The 20,122-nt window shown below is 42.8% G+C and overlaps 1 protein-coding gene across 1 annotated transcript in view; it reads right to left on the minus strand.

Moving 5' to 3' along the window:
- Positions 1-20,122, minus strand: part of LOC121538624 (beta-1,4-galactosyltransferase 5) — a 100,196-nt gene that overhangs the window by 39,497 nt on the left and 40,577 nt on the right. The gene's annotated exons all lie outside the window — the stretch shown is intronic.

The following is a 20,122-nucleotide window of genomic DNA, read 5'->3' on the forward strand; positions in this document are numbered from 1 at the left end:
ATGGTTATTGGTTAGTGGTTATAAACTGGACCCTGTGTGTGTGTGTGTGTGTATTAATATCAGGTGGGAAGCTGTCTATAAGTTGTGTATTACTCCTTTAGTAAACAACACATACCTATCATATGTGATGATCAAACGGCTTAACTACAGGTATTCATACCAGGTCAGTGATATCAGTTGAGTGGCGCACTGCCTGTAGTTCCCCATTCATTAATGTGTGTGTGTATGTGTGTGTGTGTGTGTGTGTGTGTGTGTGTGTGTGTGTGTGTGTGTGTGTGTGTGTGTGTGTGTGAACTCTCTGATCTTTGTGGTCTGTCTCCATAATATGGTGTGTGTGTGTGTCACTCGTTAGCTGGTTTTCTGATTCACAAGGCCAGCCTGATAAAGTAGAACACAATGACCCTTTGAGCAGAAAGGAGCTTTGGCCTAGTGTGTGTGTGTGTGTGTGTGTTTCATATTTCTTTATTAATCTAACAAACCAATATCCCATTCCCAGGAGCATGCTGCAAAACAATCCCTTTCTTTGTGAGTGTGTGTACCACCGTGCATGCATGGGTTGTGTGTGTGTGCAACGATGACGTCGTCCCCACAGTGACTGTACGTACATACCCCAACCAGAAGCCATGGATTACAGGCAACATCAACACTGAGCTAAAGGGTAGAGCTGCCGCTTTCAAGGAGCGGGACTCTAACCCGGATGCTTATAAGAAATCCCGCTATGCCCTCCAATGAAACATCAAACAGGCAAAGACTCAATACAGGACTAAGATTGAATCGTACTACACCGGCTCTGACGCTCGTCGGATGTGGCAGGGCTTGAAAACTATTACAGACTACAAAGGGAAGCACAGCCGCGAGCTGCCCAGTGACACAAGCCTACCAGACAAGCTAAATCACTTCTATGCTCGCTTCGAGGCAAGCAACACTGAAGCATGCATGAGAGCATCAGCTGTTCCGGATGACCATGTGATCACGCTCTCCGTAGCCGATGTGAGTAAGACTTTTAAGCATGTCAACATTCACAAGGCCGCAGGTCCAGACGGATTACCAGGACGTGTACTCCGAGCATGTGCTGACCAACTGGCAAGTTTCTTCACTGACATTTTCAACATGTCCCTGACTGAGTCTGTAATACCAACATGTTTCAAGCAGACCACCAAAGTCCCTGTGCCCAAAAACACCAAGATAACCTGCCTAAATGACTACAGACCTGTAGCACTCACGTCTGTAGCCATGAAGTGCTTTGAAAGGCTGGTCATGGCTCACATTACCACCATTATCCCAGAAACCCTAGACCCACTCCAATTTGCATACCATCCCAACATATCCACAGATGATGCAATCTCTATTGCACTCCACACTGCCCTTTCCCACCTGGACAAGAGGAACACCTACGTGAGAATGCTATTCATTGACTACAGCTAAGTGTTCAACACCATAGTGCCCTCGAAGCTCATCACTAAGCTAAGGACCCAGGGACTAAACAGCTCCCTCTGCAACTGGATACTGGACTTCCTGACGGGCCGCCCTCAGGTGGTAAGGGTAGGTTACAACACATCTGCCATGCTGGTCCTCAACACGGGGGCCCCTCAAGGGTGTGTGCTCAGTCCCCTCCTGTACTCCCTGTTCACCCATGACTGCACGGCAAGGCATGACTCCAACACCATCATTAAGTTTGCAGACGACACAACAGTGGTAGGCGTGATCACCGACAACGATGAGACAACCTATAGGGATGAGGTCAGATACCTGGCCGTGTAGTGCCAGGATAACAACCTCTCCCTCAACGTGATCAAGACAAAGGAGATGATTGTGGACTACAGGAAAAAGAAGAGGACTGAGCACGCCCCCATTCTCATCGATGGGGCTGTAGTGGAACAGGTTGAGAGCTTAAAGTTCCTTGGTGTCCACATCACCAACAAGCTATCATGGTCCAAACACACCAAGACAGTAGTGAAGAGGGCACGACAAAGCCTATTCCCCCTCAGGAGACTGAAAAGATTTGGCATGGGTCCTCAGATCCTCAAAAAGGTATACAGCTGCACCTTCGAGAGCATCCTGACTGGTTGCATCACCGCCTGGTATGGCAACTGCTCGGCCTCCGACCGCAAGGCACTACAGAGGTTAGTGCGTATGGCTCAGTACATCACTGGAACCAAGCTTCCTGCCATCCAGGACCTATATACCAGGCGGTGTCAGAGGAAGGCCCTAAAAATTGTCTCCAGCCACCCTAGTCATAGACTGTTCTCTCTGCTACCGCACGGCAAGCGGTACCGGAGCGCCAAGTCTAGGTCCAAAAGGCTTCTTAACAGCTTCTACCCCCAAGCCATAAGACTCCTGAACAGCTAATCAGAGCTACCTGGACTATTTGCATTGCCCCCCCACCCCACCCCACCCCAACCCCCTCTTTTACGCTGCTGCTACTCTGTTTATTATTTATGCATAGTTACTTTAACTCTACCCACATGTACATATTACCTCAATTACCTAGACTAACCGGTGCCCCCGCACATTGACTCTGTACCGGTACCCCCTGTATATAGCCTCCCTACTGTTATTTTATTTTACTGCTGCTCTTTAATTATTAGCTATTTTCAATTTTTTACTTATCTATCTTTTAGTGTTTTACTATTTTCTACTCCTGTTGTATTCGGCGCATGTGACAAATACAATTTGATTTGATTTGATTTGTGTGTGTGTGTGTGTGTGTGTAAATCCATGAGATGTGATTTATCATCAGTAATTCTATTACCATTTCCATCACATTCCCCTTGGTCGAGCGTAAACCAGAGCGGAACTTCTGGTTCCCACAAGGATTATAAAACCAAACACACACACACACACACACACACACACACACACACTTTCCACATGCAATCACACAGTCTTTAAAATCAAATCAAATTGTATTGGTCACATACAAAATGTTCAGCAGATGGTATTGCGGGTGTAGCGAAATGCTTTTGTTTCTGGCTCCAACATTGCAGTGATATCTAACAAGTAATATCTAACAATTTCATAACAATAAACACAATACACACAAATCTAAAGTAAAATAAAGGAATTAAGAATATATAAATATTCGGACGAGCAATGTCGGAGCGGCATATACTAAAACACAGTAGAATAGAATAGAATACAGTATATACATATGAGATGAGTAATGCAAAATATGTAAACATTATTACATTTCACATTTTTACATTTTTTTTGTCATTTAGCTTATCCAGAGCGACTTACAGTTAGTGAGTGCATACATTTTTCATAAAGTGACTAGTGTTCCATTACTAAAGTGGCCAGTGAATTCAAGTCTATGTATATAGGGCAGCAGCCTCTTAGTCTAAGGTGCTAGTGATGGCTATTTAACAGTCTGATGGCCTTGAGATAGAAGCAGTTTTTCCCTCTGTACCGATGCCAACTCCTCTTATGCCTGAGCTTTCTCGGAGCTCACAGACAAGTCGAGGGCTGTAGGATGAATGCAGAACTGGCATAAATGTCATACCTGATCTTTACAATGCCTCACAGAAATTAAACCTGCATCTGTGTTTATCTAATCAACTATTCACTTGAGGAGGTGAGGAGTTTGGACTCAGAGGTTAGAGCCTAGCTTTTCACTGTGGATTCACAGCCTGGCATATCTAATCGTTGTTGTAACTAAGAGATAGCTAACCTTTGTTTATGTTTATTCACAGATCTTCGCGCTGTTGGAAAGACAAGCTACAACTGGTGTACTGCTCTCAGATAGATCGAGAGAGAGAGAGAGTTTCAAATAGAGAGAGAGAGAGCTACAGATAGATGTCAGCTCTGTAAGCCATTTCTCTGTTCTCTCCTCCTCTCTGTTATTCCCTCCATCATTAAACGCTGGCCTGCAGAGCTCCAGGCCACTGATCAGTATTGGGGTATTCAGGTCTGCACACTATGACAAATGCAATTAGACACAAAGGACCTGGGCTCTACACAGGGCGGGACCACAACCAGCAACACACACACACACAGACAGACTCACACACACATCCAAGGACATACCACATGCCACTCCACTCATGCATGAGAGAGAGGGCAAGACCCCTATCACACACACGTACACACGCATGCATGCACGCGTGCACACACACACACAAGCAAACACACACACACACCCTGTCAGAATAAAACCCCACTGAACCATTACAAGTGTGATGGGAGACCTTGGTCGACCATGTCCTCCATAGCTCTCCAAAAACACACTGTTCTCATGCCAAGCTCACCCCTACCTCACTCTCGCTCTTTTTTCCGATCCGTCTCTCTCTCTCTCTCTCTCCTTTTTTTCCTCTGCATCTCTGTCTCTATTTCTTCCTCTCTCATGTTTTCTCTCCATCTCTATCCCTCTGCTTTCTCCCCCCTCTCTCTGTACATGTTCTGTCATGTTTCAAGGTTCCACCATGACAACCATCAGTGATGAATGTGAAACTGTAAAGGAAGAGGCCTCTGGTAAGCCAGCAGCCATACCACCCTGCATCCTACTGTGGCTCGCCTCTGAAGCTAAGCAGGGTTTGGTCTTTTCAATTATTTGATGCGAGACTCTAGAATCAGTTTGGTCTTTTAGATCATAATCAGGGAGGATCTGATTATAGATCAGCACTCCTACTTTGAGATGTTTGTGAATATGGGCCCTGCAGATGCTGTATGAAGTTGTGTTATTTTTTAGGAGCGAAGCTGGTGAATCCCTATTGCAGGGCTCTCCAACCCTGTTCCTGGAGAGCTACCCTCCTGTAGGTTTTTGCTCCAACCCCATTTGTAACTAACCTGATTCAGCTTATCAACCAGGTATTTATTAGGATCAGGTGTGTTAGATTAGGATTGGAGCAAAAACATAGGATTGTAGCTCTCCAAGAACAGGGTTGGAGAGCCCTGCCCTATTGTATTTGTTGGCGTTGTTTATTATTCCTCTTCTTCCGTAACGACCTATTCACATGCACATTCCAGAGATGGTAAGGCTTAGGAGGGTGCAACCTTGCATAACGTTAAAGGGCCGCACCCAATTGGCCAGATGGTGGCACAATAACAAGCGAATAAAAATGCTAACTTTGAAAGGTCACGCCCGTTTGACCTAGAGTCATGAAAATCTGTACATAGGTCCCTTTCCTCACAAGGAACAAATTTGCCTCAAGGACCCATAAGATCCACCATTATGGACTTTACACCATTTAGACTTTTGTGAAAAACACAATGACCAATCTGCACAAAACTTAATATGTGGCATCTATGGACAAAGTTCTCCCAACGCAGTATTTTTCAGACTAGTACCGTGGTCTGGCACATACAGTGCCCTCAGTAAATATTTGTGCATCTGTAACATTTTGACACATGACATTATTTTCTATAAATTTTTTGGGGAAACAAAATAATCTGAAACACAACCTCATAGTAATTGGTTGATTTAAAATCCAAACTTTCGTAGTATAGAGCCAAAAGAAGAAAAAATGCTTCACTGTCCCAATAATACACATTGTGAGATATTTGGCGAAATAGACCGGCATGCCTCTCCATAGGAAAACAATGGGCAGAGCTCAGAGTTCCAAGGGCAAAAGGTATTTTGGGGCTAGCATTTGATGACAACCGAGCTCGCTGCCCAGACTTACATCATTACAAAGAGGAGATTCTCCTGATTAAAATGGTGTCCGACTTGAAAAAAGGAAAATATACACATTGTGAGATATTTGACGAAATAGACAGTCATACCCCTATTTCCCCTATAGGAAACAATGGGACGACCTCAGAGTTCCATGAGTAAAAATGTCATTTTAAAGTTTTAACTACAAGCAATTGATCACAGCATACTATGCTACCCACATTTACATCATTAGAAAGAAAATATTATCCTGAATGAAATGGTGTAGAACTTCAAAACATCAAAATACATCCATTTTGAGTTATTTGGCAAAATACAGACATTGCCATTATGTTGGGAAAATAGGGGTCTAAAAAGCGCAGTCTTTTATTTAACCAGCTTACTTGTTAAAAAACAAACACTGTAAAGCCTCAAAGCATGGTTAAAACTAACATTTTTATCCCATGGATGGTCAGTCCTTCCATTCATAACTTGCCTAACGGGAGGCAGGTAGCCTACCCGGTTAAGAGCGTTAGACCAGTAACCCAAAAGTCGCTTGTTTGAATCCCCGAGCCGACTAGGTGAAAAATTATGTTGTGGTGCCTTTGAGCAAGGCACTTAACCTAATTGCTCCTGTATGTCACTCTGGATAAGAATGTTTGCTAAATAAAATAACTCTCTCTATATATTTTAGTGGTTACATTTCTCCAGCCCCATCCCAGCTTTTATTTTTTTTGCCAAAGAGCTCGATTTTGGTCTCATCTGACCACAACACTTTCACCCAGTTCTGTATATGTGCTTTCTTGAGCAGGGGGACATTGCGGGCGCTGCAGGATTTCAGTCCTTCACAGCGTAGTGTGTTACCAATTGTTTTCTTGGTGACTATGGTCCCAGCTGCCTTGAGATCATTGACAAGATCCTCCCGTGTAGTTCTGGGCTGATTCCTCACCGTTCTCATGATCATTGCAACTCCACGAGGTGAGATCTTGCATGGAGCCCCAGGCCGAGGGAGATTGACAGTTATTTTGTGTTTCTTCCATTTGAGAATAATCGCACCAATTGTTGTCACCTTCTCACCAAGCTGCTTGGTGATAGTCTTACAGCCCATTCCAGCCTTGTGTAGGTCTACAATCTTGTCCCTGACATCCTTGGAGAGCTCTTTGGTCTTGGCCATGGTGGAGAGTTTGGAATCTGATTGATTGATTGCTTCTGTGGACAGGTGTCTTTTATACAGGTAACAAGCTGAGATTAGGAGCACTCCCTTTAAGAGTGTGCTCCTAATCTCAGCTCGTTACCTGTATAAAAGACACCTGGGAGCCAGAAATCTTTCTGATTCAGAGGGGGTAAAATACTTATTTCCCTCATTAAAATGCAAATCAATTTATAACATTTTTGACATGCGTTTTTCTGGATTATTTTGTTGTTATTCTGTCTCTCACTGTTCAAATAAACCTACCATTAAAATTATAGACTGATCATTTATTTTTCAGTGGGCAAACGTACAAAATCAGCAGGGGATCAAATACTTTTTTCCCTCACTGTATACTATATATATAGTACCAGTCAAAAGTTTGGACAACCCTACTCATTCAATATATATATATATATACAGTGGGGAGAACAAGTATTTGATACACTGCCGATTTTGCAGGTTTTCCTACTTACAAAGCATGTAGAGGTCTGTAATTTTTATCATAGGTACACTTCAACTGTGAGAGACGGAACCTAAAACAAAAATCCAGAAAATCACATTGTATGATTTTTAAGTAATTAATTTGCATTTTATTGCATGACATAAATATTTTATACATCAGAAAAGCAGAACTTAATATTTGGTACAGAAACCTTTGTTTGCAATTACAGAGATCATACGTTTCCTGTAGGTCTTGACCAGGTTTGTACACACTGCAGCAGGGATTTTGGCCCACTCCTCCAGATCCTTCAGGTTTCGGGGCTGTCGCTGGGCAATACGGACTTTCAGCTCCCTCCAAAGATTTTCTATTGGGTTCAGGTCTGGAGACTGGCTAGGCCACTCCAGGACCTTGAGATGCTTCTTATGGAGCCACTCTTAGTTGCCCTGGCTGTGTGTTTCGGGTCGTTGTCATGCTGGAAGACCCAGCCACGACCCATCTTCAATGCTCTTACTGAGGGAAGGAGGTTGTTGGCCAAGATCTCGTGATACATGGCCCCTTCCATCCTCCCCTCAATACGGTGCAGTCGTCCTGTCCCCTTTGCAGAAAAGCATCCCCAAAGAATGATTTTTCCACCTCCATGCTTCACGGTTGGGATGGTGTTCTTGGGATTGTACTCATCCTTCTTCTTCCTCCAAACACGGCGAGTGGAGTTTAGACCAAAATGCTCTATTTTTGTTTCATCAGACCACATGGCCTTCTCCCATTCCTCCTCTGGATCATCCAGATGGTCATTGGCAAACTTCAGATGGGCCTGGACATGCGCTGGCTTGAGCAGGGGGACCTTGCGTGCGCTGCAGGATTATAATCCATGACGGCGTAGTGTGTTACTAATGGTTTTCTTTGAGACTGTGGTCCCACCTCTCTTCAGGTCATTGACCGACTAGGTCCTGCCATGTAGTTCTGGGCTGATCCCTCACCTTCCTCATGATCATTGATGCCCCACGAGGTGAGATCTTGCATGGAGCCCCAGACCAAGGGTGATTGACCGTCATCTTGAACTTCTTCCATTTTCTAATAATTGCGCCAACAGTTGTTGCCTTCTCACCAAGCTGCTTGCCTATTGTCCTGTAGCCCATCCCAGCCTTGTGCAGGTCTACAATTTTAACCCTGATGTCCTTACACAGCGCTCTGGTCTTGGCCATTGTGGAGAGGTTGGAGTCTGTTTGATTGAGTATGTGGACAGGTGTCTTTTATACAGGTAACGAGTTCAAACAGGTGTAGTTAATACAGGTGATGAGTGGAGAACAGGAGGGCTTCTTAAAGAAAAACTAACAGGTCTGTGAGAGGCGGAATTCTTACTGGTTGGTATTTGATCAAATACTTATGTCATGCAATAAAATGCAAATTAATTACTTAAAAATCATACAATGTGATTTTCTGGATTTTTGTTTTAGATTCCGTCTCTCACAGTTGAAGTGTACCTATGATAAAAATGACAGACCTCTACATGCTTTGTAAGTAGGAAAACCTGCAAAATCGGCAGTGTATCAAATACTTGTTCTCCCCACCGTATATATATATATATATATAACTGTAAAGTAATGAGTAACCATTTTAGCAAACCATGGGACATATAGTCCTTGGTTGCGTGCTATTTTATGTCAATCATATTTCTGCTATTGCCTGACTGATGCTTCGTGGTCTTATTTTTCCATCTATTGGAAATATTTAGCAATTAAATGTACTATAATGGTAATTACTAACATAATATTATTACTAGTTTCTAAAAGTGTTCTAGGCTACCCTACCTAAGAATAAAGGTTAGGGTTAAGGCTAAAATAGGTTATACCTATTGTTAGGGGTTACGGCTAAAATAGGTTATACCTAGGGTTAAGGCTAAAATAGGTTATACGTAGGTTTAGAGCTTTTAAGGCAAAAAAACAGTATGGGTTTATAGCTCTCTTGTGCCTCCCTGTGGCCTTCTATGGGTACTATATCACTCATTCGCGACACTTGCTAGGCTCATAATATGAGGTTGCATCTGCGTCAGATCTACAAATCAATGAGCTAGACCTATCCATTTGGTTTGCAACTCAGTGAACCTGCGCAGCATTCGCTCAATTCGATGCCTACGAACAAACAGATTTCGACGCATATCAAATAACCCAGCATCCATTTAAAACAACAAATCGTTTAAAAAAAGAAGGTTATTTCTTAATAAAAAAATGTCTTCTGGCTGTTTAAATCGGTGACATCTTGAAGAAGAGGACAGGGACATGCGTTTTATTTCGGTTTACACCTTTTTCTGAAAGAAATATGGTTAACCATGACCAGTTACCTGAGGTAAGCCTACAACTTTAATGTGGGCAGGTCTCATTGCTAGCAATAGCGAAGCAGGCATTGTGATGCAGAACAATGGGCTGGGAATATAACTTTTGGAAGGTGAGTTGGTGCCACGGTGCTCAATAGAACTAATAGGAGCTGGCAGGGAGAAAAATGCGGCAAATAAATGCGGCAAGCAGCTGGGACATATGGTAATATTATGAAACTGGGCTCCACGGCGGATGCAATGAACTAGTTTTTATCCGAAAAAAAGTGTCATGTGTCCAGCCTACTAACAAACAGGCAAATAGATGTAGCTAGACAATGAAAGTGGTTTTGTTTTGATTAACAAGGTAGCTAGCTTGCTAATGCTATACCAGTCAGGTGAGAGCTAACGTTGGCAAGGTAGCTAACCAACAAGCAAGGAAAGCTAGCTATCTTTTTTCCAAGTAAGGTTTTTCATATAAGGCTGAAGTCATCATGTGTAAAACTGCTAACCTAGAAACTTGATTGTAATCAGAGCACAAACGAATATGCGCAAAAAATCTGGCGAACCTCCTTGGCTGCTATGATAGCCAGTTAAAATTAGCTAGGTAACGTTAGCCAATGTAAGACTGTAACGTTAGCTAACGCGTATGACCAGTTCATGCACCACAATATATCATCATACATTCTTCCACAAAACATAGCTAGCTAGCTAAATAGAATCAAAGCCAATTTACCAGATTCAACTGACAGCATCACTGTTTCAATTATGTACATTCCAGCTCCGGCATACTCTCCCTCTCATGGCTTCTTGTCATCATTATAATCCACATTTGTGCTGACTGAATAACACAGTGTCAAGTTACTTTTCAATGTGTTCTCAGAAAATCTGAAGTCGCCATTCACAAGTAAAAAGTAGTCAAGGGGCACGGGTGCTGCACAAGGTGCACCCAGGTAAAACAACATCAGAATCATTGAGAGGGTTAAATTAATCTCGCCCAGGCAGGCATGTTTTGCACCGGCTGAAAGCTGATTGGCTGAAAGTTGATTGCATTTGATTTGGAACCGGGCTGAATCTTGGGCATAAGCCAGGTGCCCTGCTCTGTCCGATGGCGATGTCGGCTCAAAACAAGTGACCTAATTAAGCACGTGTAGTAATGAGTAGGATTTGTGTTTTCAGACGCAAAAGTGATTGCTTTTGATAAAAACACTTTATCTGCCTTCCCTCCCCGCTTTCGCCCTATGATGTGACGGGCCATAGCCCGGTGTACCCCAGGCCAGATTAATAGAGCCCCCTCTCTGCTTGCTTAAATTGTGCAGCATGCTGTGCGCAGTCAAACGAAAATGACATGCTTGCTAACTTGGTTAGCTACATGGTTAAATGAGTCTGTTTAAAACAAATCAACTGTTTTAGACTATTGTATTTTAACCAAGCAAGAGAAATAAACGTTCAGTCAGTACTGAGTGAATAAACCAAATCATTTTGGAACGAACTGTCCATTTAAATGGTCTGTCGAAATCATAGTTTGAAGAGCAGGGATTGTATTGTGATGGTTACAATTACTGCCTGTGGATCTGAAGATTGTGGGTTCACCTCCCAAAAGACACATTTTGACAATTATTTTGTTTATAGTTTTGACAGCCCCATCTCAACACACACACACACTTATTTTCATTCATTAGGTGGCTCTTAAAATAGCCTTTGGGTTTGTGGAGTGGCAGGCAAGTGGCAGTGAGTCTGGGGATGTGTACTACTGTGTGCGTCTTGCTAGAACGGAGGAGAGACCAGCTCTCTGACTCTCAAGGAGAACGGTGCTCTTATCCGTGAGATGCATGCCACCCCTTCGGTACTGCCCAGGGACACAATGGTTTCTGGCAGATTATACAACGGGTGGTTCTAATCCTGAATGCTGATTGGTTAAAACCGCATTCCAGCCAGTGTCTATTCCAAAAGTTACCACCGGCTAAATCTATGATGTTAAAATGCCTATTTACTCTGTTCCATCTGACTGCGCAATCCACTGTCTCACCAGCCCAGCCAGGCAATTTATGAACTTGATCTCCACTATAAAAAACATCTAAACATCATCTCACATTTCTTTTAGACTAACATTTAGTTTTCAACAGCGGAGATTTGCATAAACCTTGCTGTCTGTCTCTCCGACATTTGCACCATTGTTTCAATTTTCAAATTCGATCTCCAGCTGTCCCATAGTAATAAACGTATCGGGATGAGACAGATGAGCAGTGTTTCTCAGCCAGTCGAAATCATGAATCAACCTGCATAATTTTTATGGATATATACAAAGAAATGTCAATTGAAAAAAGGTTAAAACGAAATTAAGTGCAGCTAGTTTGCATTATTTCCAGCTTCATTTTTGTAACAATGTATGCTGGGAGTCGATGAAGCAAGTACAGGGAGTGCATTTAATGATAAAGTAAAACATGGAACAAAACAAGAGTAGCGTACAGACAGGAACAGAGTAACAGAATCAATAACGCCTGGGGAAGGAACCAAAGGGAGTGACATATATAGGGGAGGTAATCAGGAAGGTGATGGAGTCCAGGTGAGAGACGAGGCGCTGGTGCGCGTAACGATGGTGACAGATGTGCATATTAAAGAGCAGCCTGGTGACCTAGAGGCCAGAGGGGGAGTATACATGACAGTACCCCCTCCCTGACGCGCGGCTCCAGCCGCAGGACGCCAACTAAAGGGACGATCCCGGGGATCAGGAGCGGCCCGGTCACCTCTGCTGAGGCGCGGGAACCTGTCGAGGCGGCTGAGGCGCGGGAACCTGTCGAGCCGGATGAGGCGCAGGAACCTGACGAGCCGGCTGAGGCGCGGGAGCCTGACGAGCCGGCTGTGACACATATAGGGGAGGTAATCAGGAAGGTGATGGAGTCCAGGTGAGTCTGATGACGCGCTGGTGTGCGTAACGATGGTGACAGGTATACGTAATAAAGAGCAGCCTGGTGACCTAGAGGCCAGAGGACGAGTATACGTGACAATTTTGAAGTGATTGTGTTAGCTGTGTTGTTGGCTAGCTCCTCTGAACAACAGTGTCCTGACGAGTGAGCACATTGTCTATGCCAGGCAAAATCGTGCCTCGTTAGCTCATTGTTATGGATGTATCCAAATAAATGTCACTAAAAACAGCCTCAACAAATGCAAATATGGCTCCTTTGCTGTTATTCTGGCTTTTGACGTGACTTTAAGTTAGCCGTAGTTGGCTAGCTAGCAAGCAAGGGATAAGAACATTTAGAACGACTGGGTCACGTCCATAGACAGAGAACAAAAAGACTGAATGACTGGCAACTGAACCGATAGAACGAACAACCAGCCGGCTTGGTTAGCAACCCTAGATTTGTGTCGGGACTATATCTTGTGGAAGGATGAAATAGCATGAATAAATTAATCAAAATAACGTTTTTAATGACAATATGTCAATCATTATTTGAATATGTTGGTAACCCGTTGTATAAAATTGATAAAGTAGTAATTGGATAATACCAGTTCAGCGAGTTGCAAGATGCAATCATTGGATGGAGCAAGGGTAGGGTCTCTATACTGAAGGAAGTGTTGCAGTTAGTGTACAAGCTCTCCACATCAAAAGTGGCCAGCAGGGTGCCCTCTGGTATCCTTCCTAAGCCCTCTATCAATGAGATCATGTGACTAGTGTCTTTGACATAAGATGGGAGATTCTCAACCATCGGTTTAATGTGGTGGTCCACAAACTTAGAAATGCTGGACGTCACAGAGTCAATTGCTGCCATAATGGGTCTACCTGGGGGAGGAGACACTTGTTTGTGTAATTTAGCGACTGTATAAAAAGTAGGTATCTTAGGAAATTTCACACATAAAAATTCACAATCTTTTTTGGTGATTTGTCCTGATTGCAAATAGCTTTCCACTGTGGATGTGATATTATGCTGGAATTCTAGGGTAGGGTCATGATTCAGTTTGTGATAGAAGTCACCTTTAGGTAGTTGTCGGCAACATTCATTCACAGTCACATTTGTTTTACAAATTCCTCCTCCTTTGTCAAATTTTTTTATGATAATCGAAGGATCTGACTGTAAGTCCTTTAGGGCCATTCTCTCATCTCTACTCAGGTTATCATAGGATTTGTGTTTCTGTTTGTCTTTCAGTAGGTCACTATATCATTTTCAACAATCCTGCAGAAGGTTTCTATGGATGCATTGCGTCTCTAGCGTCATTAGCGAAGAGAAATAGCAGGCAGGCTCGTGTGAGAGAGAGAGAAAGGAGGGGCAGGCAGAACCGTGCGCATACACAGTGAGCTTCAAAAGTATTGGGACAGTGACACATTCTTTGTTGTTTTGGTACTGTACTCCAACACTTTGGATTTGAAATGAAACAATTACTATAAATATGGGACCAAATACTAAACTTTTGACTACTTTAATACACATATAAGTGAATTTGTCCCAATACTTTTGGTCCCCTAAAATGAAGGGACTTTGTACAAAAGGTGCTGTAATTTCTAAACGATTCGCCCGATATGGAGGAAAATACCCTCAAATTAAAGCTGACAGACTGTACTTTAACCTCATAGTCATTGTATCATTTAAACTCCAAAGTGTTGGAGTACAGAGCCAAAACAACAAAAACATTGTTGCTGTCCCAGTACTTTTGGAGCTCACTGTAAATCTTGGTAATCTGCATCTTGCAATGTCTTGTCTTGCATGCCTTGTAAATTCACCAAAGTAGCCTAAAGTTCACCTTTTCCTCTCTGTTAGTTAGGCTATAACACAGAAAAAAACATGTTTTGTGATAACTGCACTGTGATTTTAATTATGTGGGGGAAAAAAACAACAACAAAAAACGTTATGGATCCCAACTTCGTTTAAACGTTTTCATGTTTAAACGTTCACTCCTCTACTAGCTGACCTGTAAACTATGGTTCAGTTTGGCCAAATTGTGGCACAGTTGGACAGGAAACAACATTAATGCAAGATCATTGGCTCATAGCATCCATATTCTTTGAGGTAGAGTCCTGGAAAATATTGTGGTTGAAGATGTGCATCAATAGATGCTATATATAAAATTAGGTGCCGAACAGTCCAGCGATTCTGGAGAAGAAGACATTTAAAGTATTCAAAATATTCTAAAGCATATTGCATGATCAGTTTGATTTTCAGTTCTGATATTTGGCAAGTGTGGTAAACAGTACAGAAGTAGCTCATCCTAGGATGATGTGTCCAATTGTCCTGATGGTGGCACAGTGGTCCCACAGCTGAACCCCGGCATTGCTGCTTGCAGCTATATTATGTATTTGTATCTTTTATTGTGATTTCTCTTTGGTCATTTTTATCTGCAGAGATGAAATATCTAAAAGAAAGATAAGTGGCTTAAAAGAACACACCCTCAACCACAATATACTGCTATGAAGCCAATATTGATCGTAAACATACTGTCACACACACACGCACGTGCACAAACACACACACACACACCTCAAAATGCAATTTACTTTACATTAAAAGCTAAGCAGTAGGTGATCCTGCTGGCTGGCTGATAAGAGCTGAAATGCAGTTTTACAGTAGGAACACACACATACATGGCTTTAAGGCTTTAAAGCTGTCGCTCTGAAAAGGGGTGATTTTTACGAGCAGCCCATATCAGCACTTCCCACATACCCCCAACACAGCTTGAGCACCCACCACCACACACAGACAGTGCCTTCAGAGAGTATTCACATCCCTTGACTTTTTCCACATTTTGTTGTGTTACAGCCTGAATGTAAAATGGATTAAATTAGGATTTTGTGTCACTGGTGTACACACAATACCCCATAATATCAAAGTGGAATTATGTTTTGAGACATTTTTACAAATGAATAAAAACTGAAAATATGAAATGTCTTGAGTCAATAAGTATTGAACCCCTTAGTTATGGCAAGGCTAAATAAGTTCAGGAGTCAAAAATGTGTTTAACAAGTCACATAATAAGTTGCATAGACTCAATTTGTGTGCAATAATAGTGTTTAACATGATTTTTGAATGACTAACATCTCTGTACCCCACACATACAATTATCTGTAAGGTCCCTCAGACGAGCAGTGAATTTCAAACATAGATTCAACCACAAAGACCAGGGAGGTTTTCCAATGCCTTGCAAAGAAGCTCACCTATTGGTAGATTGATTTTTTTAAAAAAAGCAGACATTGAATATCCCTTTGAGCATAGTGAAGTTATTAATTACACTTTGGATGGTGTATCAATACACCCAGTCACTACAAAGATACAGGTGTCCTTCCTAACTCAGTTGCCGGAGAGGGAGGAAACCACTCAGGGATTTCACCATGAGGCCAATGGTGACCCCAAGTCTCCCGAGTGGCGCAGTGGTCTAAGGCACTGCATCGCAGTGCTAGCTGTGCCACTAGAGATCCTGGTTCGAATCCAGGCTCTGTCGTAGCCGGCCATGACCGGGAGACCCATGGGGCGGCGCACAATTGGCCCAGCGTCGTCCAGGGTAGGGGAGGGAATGGCCGGCAGGGATGTAGCTCAGTTGGTAGAGCATGGCGTTTGCAACGCCAGGGTTGTGGGTTCGATTCCCACGGGGGGCCAGTATGAAAAATATAATGTATGCACTCACTAACTGTAAGTCGCTCTGGATAAGAGCGTCTGCTAAATGACTAAAATGTAAATGTAAAAGAGTTGAATGGCTGTGATAGGAGAAAACTGAGGATGGATCAACAACACTGTAGTTACTCCATAATATTAACCTGATTGTTATAGTGAAAAGAAGGAAGCCTGTACATAATACAAATATTCCAAAACATGCATCCTGTTTGCTATAAGGCACTGTAAAGTAAAACTGCAAATAATGTGGCAAAGTAATTAACTTTATGTCCTGAATACAAAGCGTTATGTTTGGGGCAAATCCAACACAACATATCACTGTGTACCACACTTCATATTTTCAAGCATGGTGATGGCTGCATCATGTTATGGGTATGCTTGTCATCTGCAAGGACTAGGGAGTTTTTTTTAATAATGAAAAGAACGGAATAGAGCTAAGCACAGGCAAAATCCTAGAGGAAAACCTGGTTCAGTCTGCTTTCCAACAGACACTCAGAGACAAATTCACCTTTCAATAGGACAATAACCTAAAACACAAGGCCAAATATACACTGGAGTTGCTTACCAAGACAACATTGAATGCTCCTGAGTGGCCTGGTTACAGTTTTTACTTAAATTGACTTGAAAATCTATGGCAAGCCTTGAAAATGGCTGTATAGCAATGATCAACAAACAACTTGACTGAGCTTGAAGAATTAAACAAATAATAATGTGCAAATATTGTACAATCCCGATGTGCAAAGCACTTATAGACTTACCCAGAAAGACTCACAGCTGTCATCACTGCCAAAGGTTGATTCTAACATGTATTGACACAGGGGGTGGAATACTTATCTAATCAAGATATATTAGTGTTTTTTTTTCATATATATTTTTTACAAATGTTATAATTTTTAGTTCCACTTTGAAATTAGAGTATTTTGTGTGGATCGTTGACAAACAATTACAATTAAATCAATTTTAATCCCACTTTGTAACACAACAAAATGTGGAAAAAGTAAAGGGGTGTGAATACTTTCTGAAGGCACTGTATACACACACACACACGTAGGCTGCACGTAGGCTGCATTTAGACAGGCAGCCCAATTCTGATGTGTTTTCCTCTATGTCACATTGTCACAATTTTGACCAATCATATCAGATCTTGTCACATCTTTTTCAGAGCTGATCTGATTGGTCAAAAGACCAATTAGTGAAAAATATATCAGAATTGGGCTGCCTGTCTAAAAGCAGACACACGCACACACTTACGCACAAACACACACTTCTCTGAAAATGCAGCCCACAACTAGAGCACTTTCAGTATGGGCTCCAAATAAGCAACCCTTTGATCATAAAGTGGGCTGCTTGTATTTATAATAATTCATATAATTTGGAGTGCCTACAAATCATTTAGCAATCAATTGAACCAGTTAGTGATTCAAATGGCTGTGTATTCAAATAATTACCACAAAAACAAATCAAATCAAAGTTTATTGGTCACATACAACGATATGCAGGTGCTTTCGCAGGTGCAGCGAAATGCTTGTGTTTCTAGCTCTAACAGTAATACCTAGCAATATACATGTTTTTTAATACACACATAATCCTGAAAAAATATTATTTGAAATTAAGAACGAGCAATGTCGGAGACTGGAATATACAGTATATACATTGCTCAAAAAAATAAAGGGAACACTAAAATAACACATCCTAGATCTGAATGAATGAACTAATCTTATTAAATACTATTTTCTTTACATAGTTGAATGTGCTGACAACAAAATCACACAAAAATGATCAATGGAAATCAAATGTATCAATCCATGGAGGTCTGGATTTGGAGTCACCCTCAAAATTAAAGTGGAAAACCACACTACAGGCTGATCCAACTTTGATGTAATGTCCTTAAAACAAGTCAAAATGAGGCTCAATAGTGTGTGTGGCCTCCATGTGCCTGTATGACCTGCCTACAACGCCTGGGCATGCTCCTGATGAGGTGGCGGATGGTCTCCTGAGGGATCTCCTCCCAGACCTGGACTAAAGCATCCGCCAACTCCTGGACAGTCTGTGGTGCAATGTGGCGTTGGTGGATGGAGCGATACATGATGTCCCAGATGTGCTCAATTGGATTCAGGTCTGGGGAACGGGCGGGCCAGTCCATAGCATTAATGCCTTCCTCTTGCAGGAACTGCTGACACACTCCAGCCACATGAGGTCTAGCATTGTCTTGCATTAGGAGGAACCCAGGGCCAACCGCACCAGCATATGGTCTCACAAGGGGTCTGAGGATCTCATCTCGGTACCTAATGGCAGTCAGGCTACCTCTGGCGAGCACATGGAGGGCTGTGCGGCCCCCCAAAGAAATGCCACCCCACACCAAAGACTGACCCACCACCAAACCGGTCATGCTGGAGGATGTAGCAGGCAGCAGAACGTTCTCCACGGCTTCTCCAGACTCTGTCACGTCTGTCACATGTGCTCAGTGTGAACCTGCTTTCATCTGTGAAGAGCACAGGGCGCCAGTGGCGAATTTGCCAATCTTGGTGTACTCTGGCAAATGCCAAACGTCCTGCACGGTGTTGGGCTGTAAGCATAACCCCCACCTGTGGACGTCGGGCCCTCATACCACCCTAATGGAGTCTGTTTCTGACCGTTTGAGCAGACACATGCACATTTGTGGCCTGCTGGAGGTCATTTTGCAGGGCTCTGGCAGTGCTCCTCCTGCTCCTCCTTGCACAAAGGCGGAGGTAGCGGTCCTGCTGCTGGGTTGTTGCCCTCCTACGGCCTCCTCCACGTCTCCTGATGTACTGGCCTGTCTCCTGGTAGCGCCTCCATGCTCTGGACACTACGCTGACAGACACAGCAAACCTTCTTGCCACAGCTCGCATTGATGTGCCATCCTGGATGAGCTGCACTACCTGAGCCACTTGTGTGGGTTGTAGACTCCGTCTCATGCTACCACTAGAGTGAAAGCACTGCCAGCATTCAAAAGTGACCAAAACATCAGCCAGGAAGCATAGGAACTGAGAAGTGGTCTGTGGTCACCACCTGCAAAACCAGTCCTTTATTGGGGGTGTCTTGCTAATTGCCTATAATTTCCACCTGTTGTCTATTCCATTTGCACAACAGCATGTGACATTTATTGTCAATCAGTGTTGCTTCCTAAGTGGACAGTTTGATTTCACAGAAGTGTGATTGACTTGGAGTTACATTGTGTTGTTTAAGTGTTCCCTTTATTTTTTTGAGCAGTGTATATACAGTGCCTTGCAAAAGTATTCATCCCCCTTGACATTTTTCCTATTTTGTTGCATTACAACCTGTAATTTAAATTGATTTTTATTTGGATTTCATGTAATGGACATACACAAAATAATCAAGTTTGGTGAAGTGAAATGAAAAAAATAACTTGTTTCAATGAATTCAAAAAAATAAATAATGGAAAAGTGGTGCGTGCATATGTATTCACCCCCTTTGCTATGAAGCCCCTAAATATGATCTGTTGCAACCAATTACCTTCAGAAGTCACCAAAATAATAAAGTCCAGCTGTGCGAAATCTAAGTGTCACATGATCTCAGTATATTTACACCTGTTCTGAAAGGCCCCAGAGTCTCCAACACCACTAAGCAAGAGGCACGACCAAGCAAGCGGCACCATGAAGACCAAGGAGCTCTCCAAACAGGTCAGGGACAAAGTTGTGGAGAAGTACGGATCAGGGTTGGGTTATAAAAAAATATCAGAAACTTTGAACATCCCACGGAGCACCATTAAATCCATTATTAATAAATGGAAAGAATATGGCACCACAACAAACCTGCCAAGAGAGGGCCGTCCACCAAAACCCACAGACCAGGCAAGGAGGGCATTAATCAGAGGAAACAAAGTGACCAAAGATAACCACTGAAGCAGCTGCAAAGCTCGACAGCAGAGATTGGAGAATCTGTCCATAAGACCACTTTAAGCCGTACACTCCACAGAGCTGGGCTTTACGGAAGAGTGGCCAGAAAA

The sequence above is a fragment of the Coregonus clupeaformis genome, chromosome 24, assembly GCF_020615455.1.
Source record: "Coregonus clupeaformis isolate EN_2021a chromosome 24, ASM2061545v1, whole genome shotgun sequence".
Classification (NCBI taxonomy): domain Eukaryota; kingdom Metazoa; phylum Chordata; class Actinopteri; order Salmoniformes; family Salmonidae; genus Coregonus; species Coregonus clupeaformis.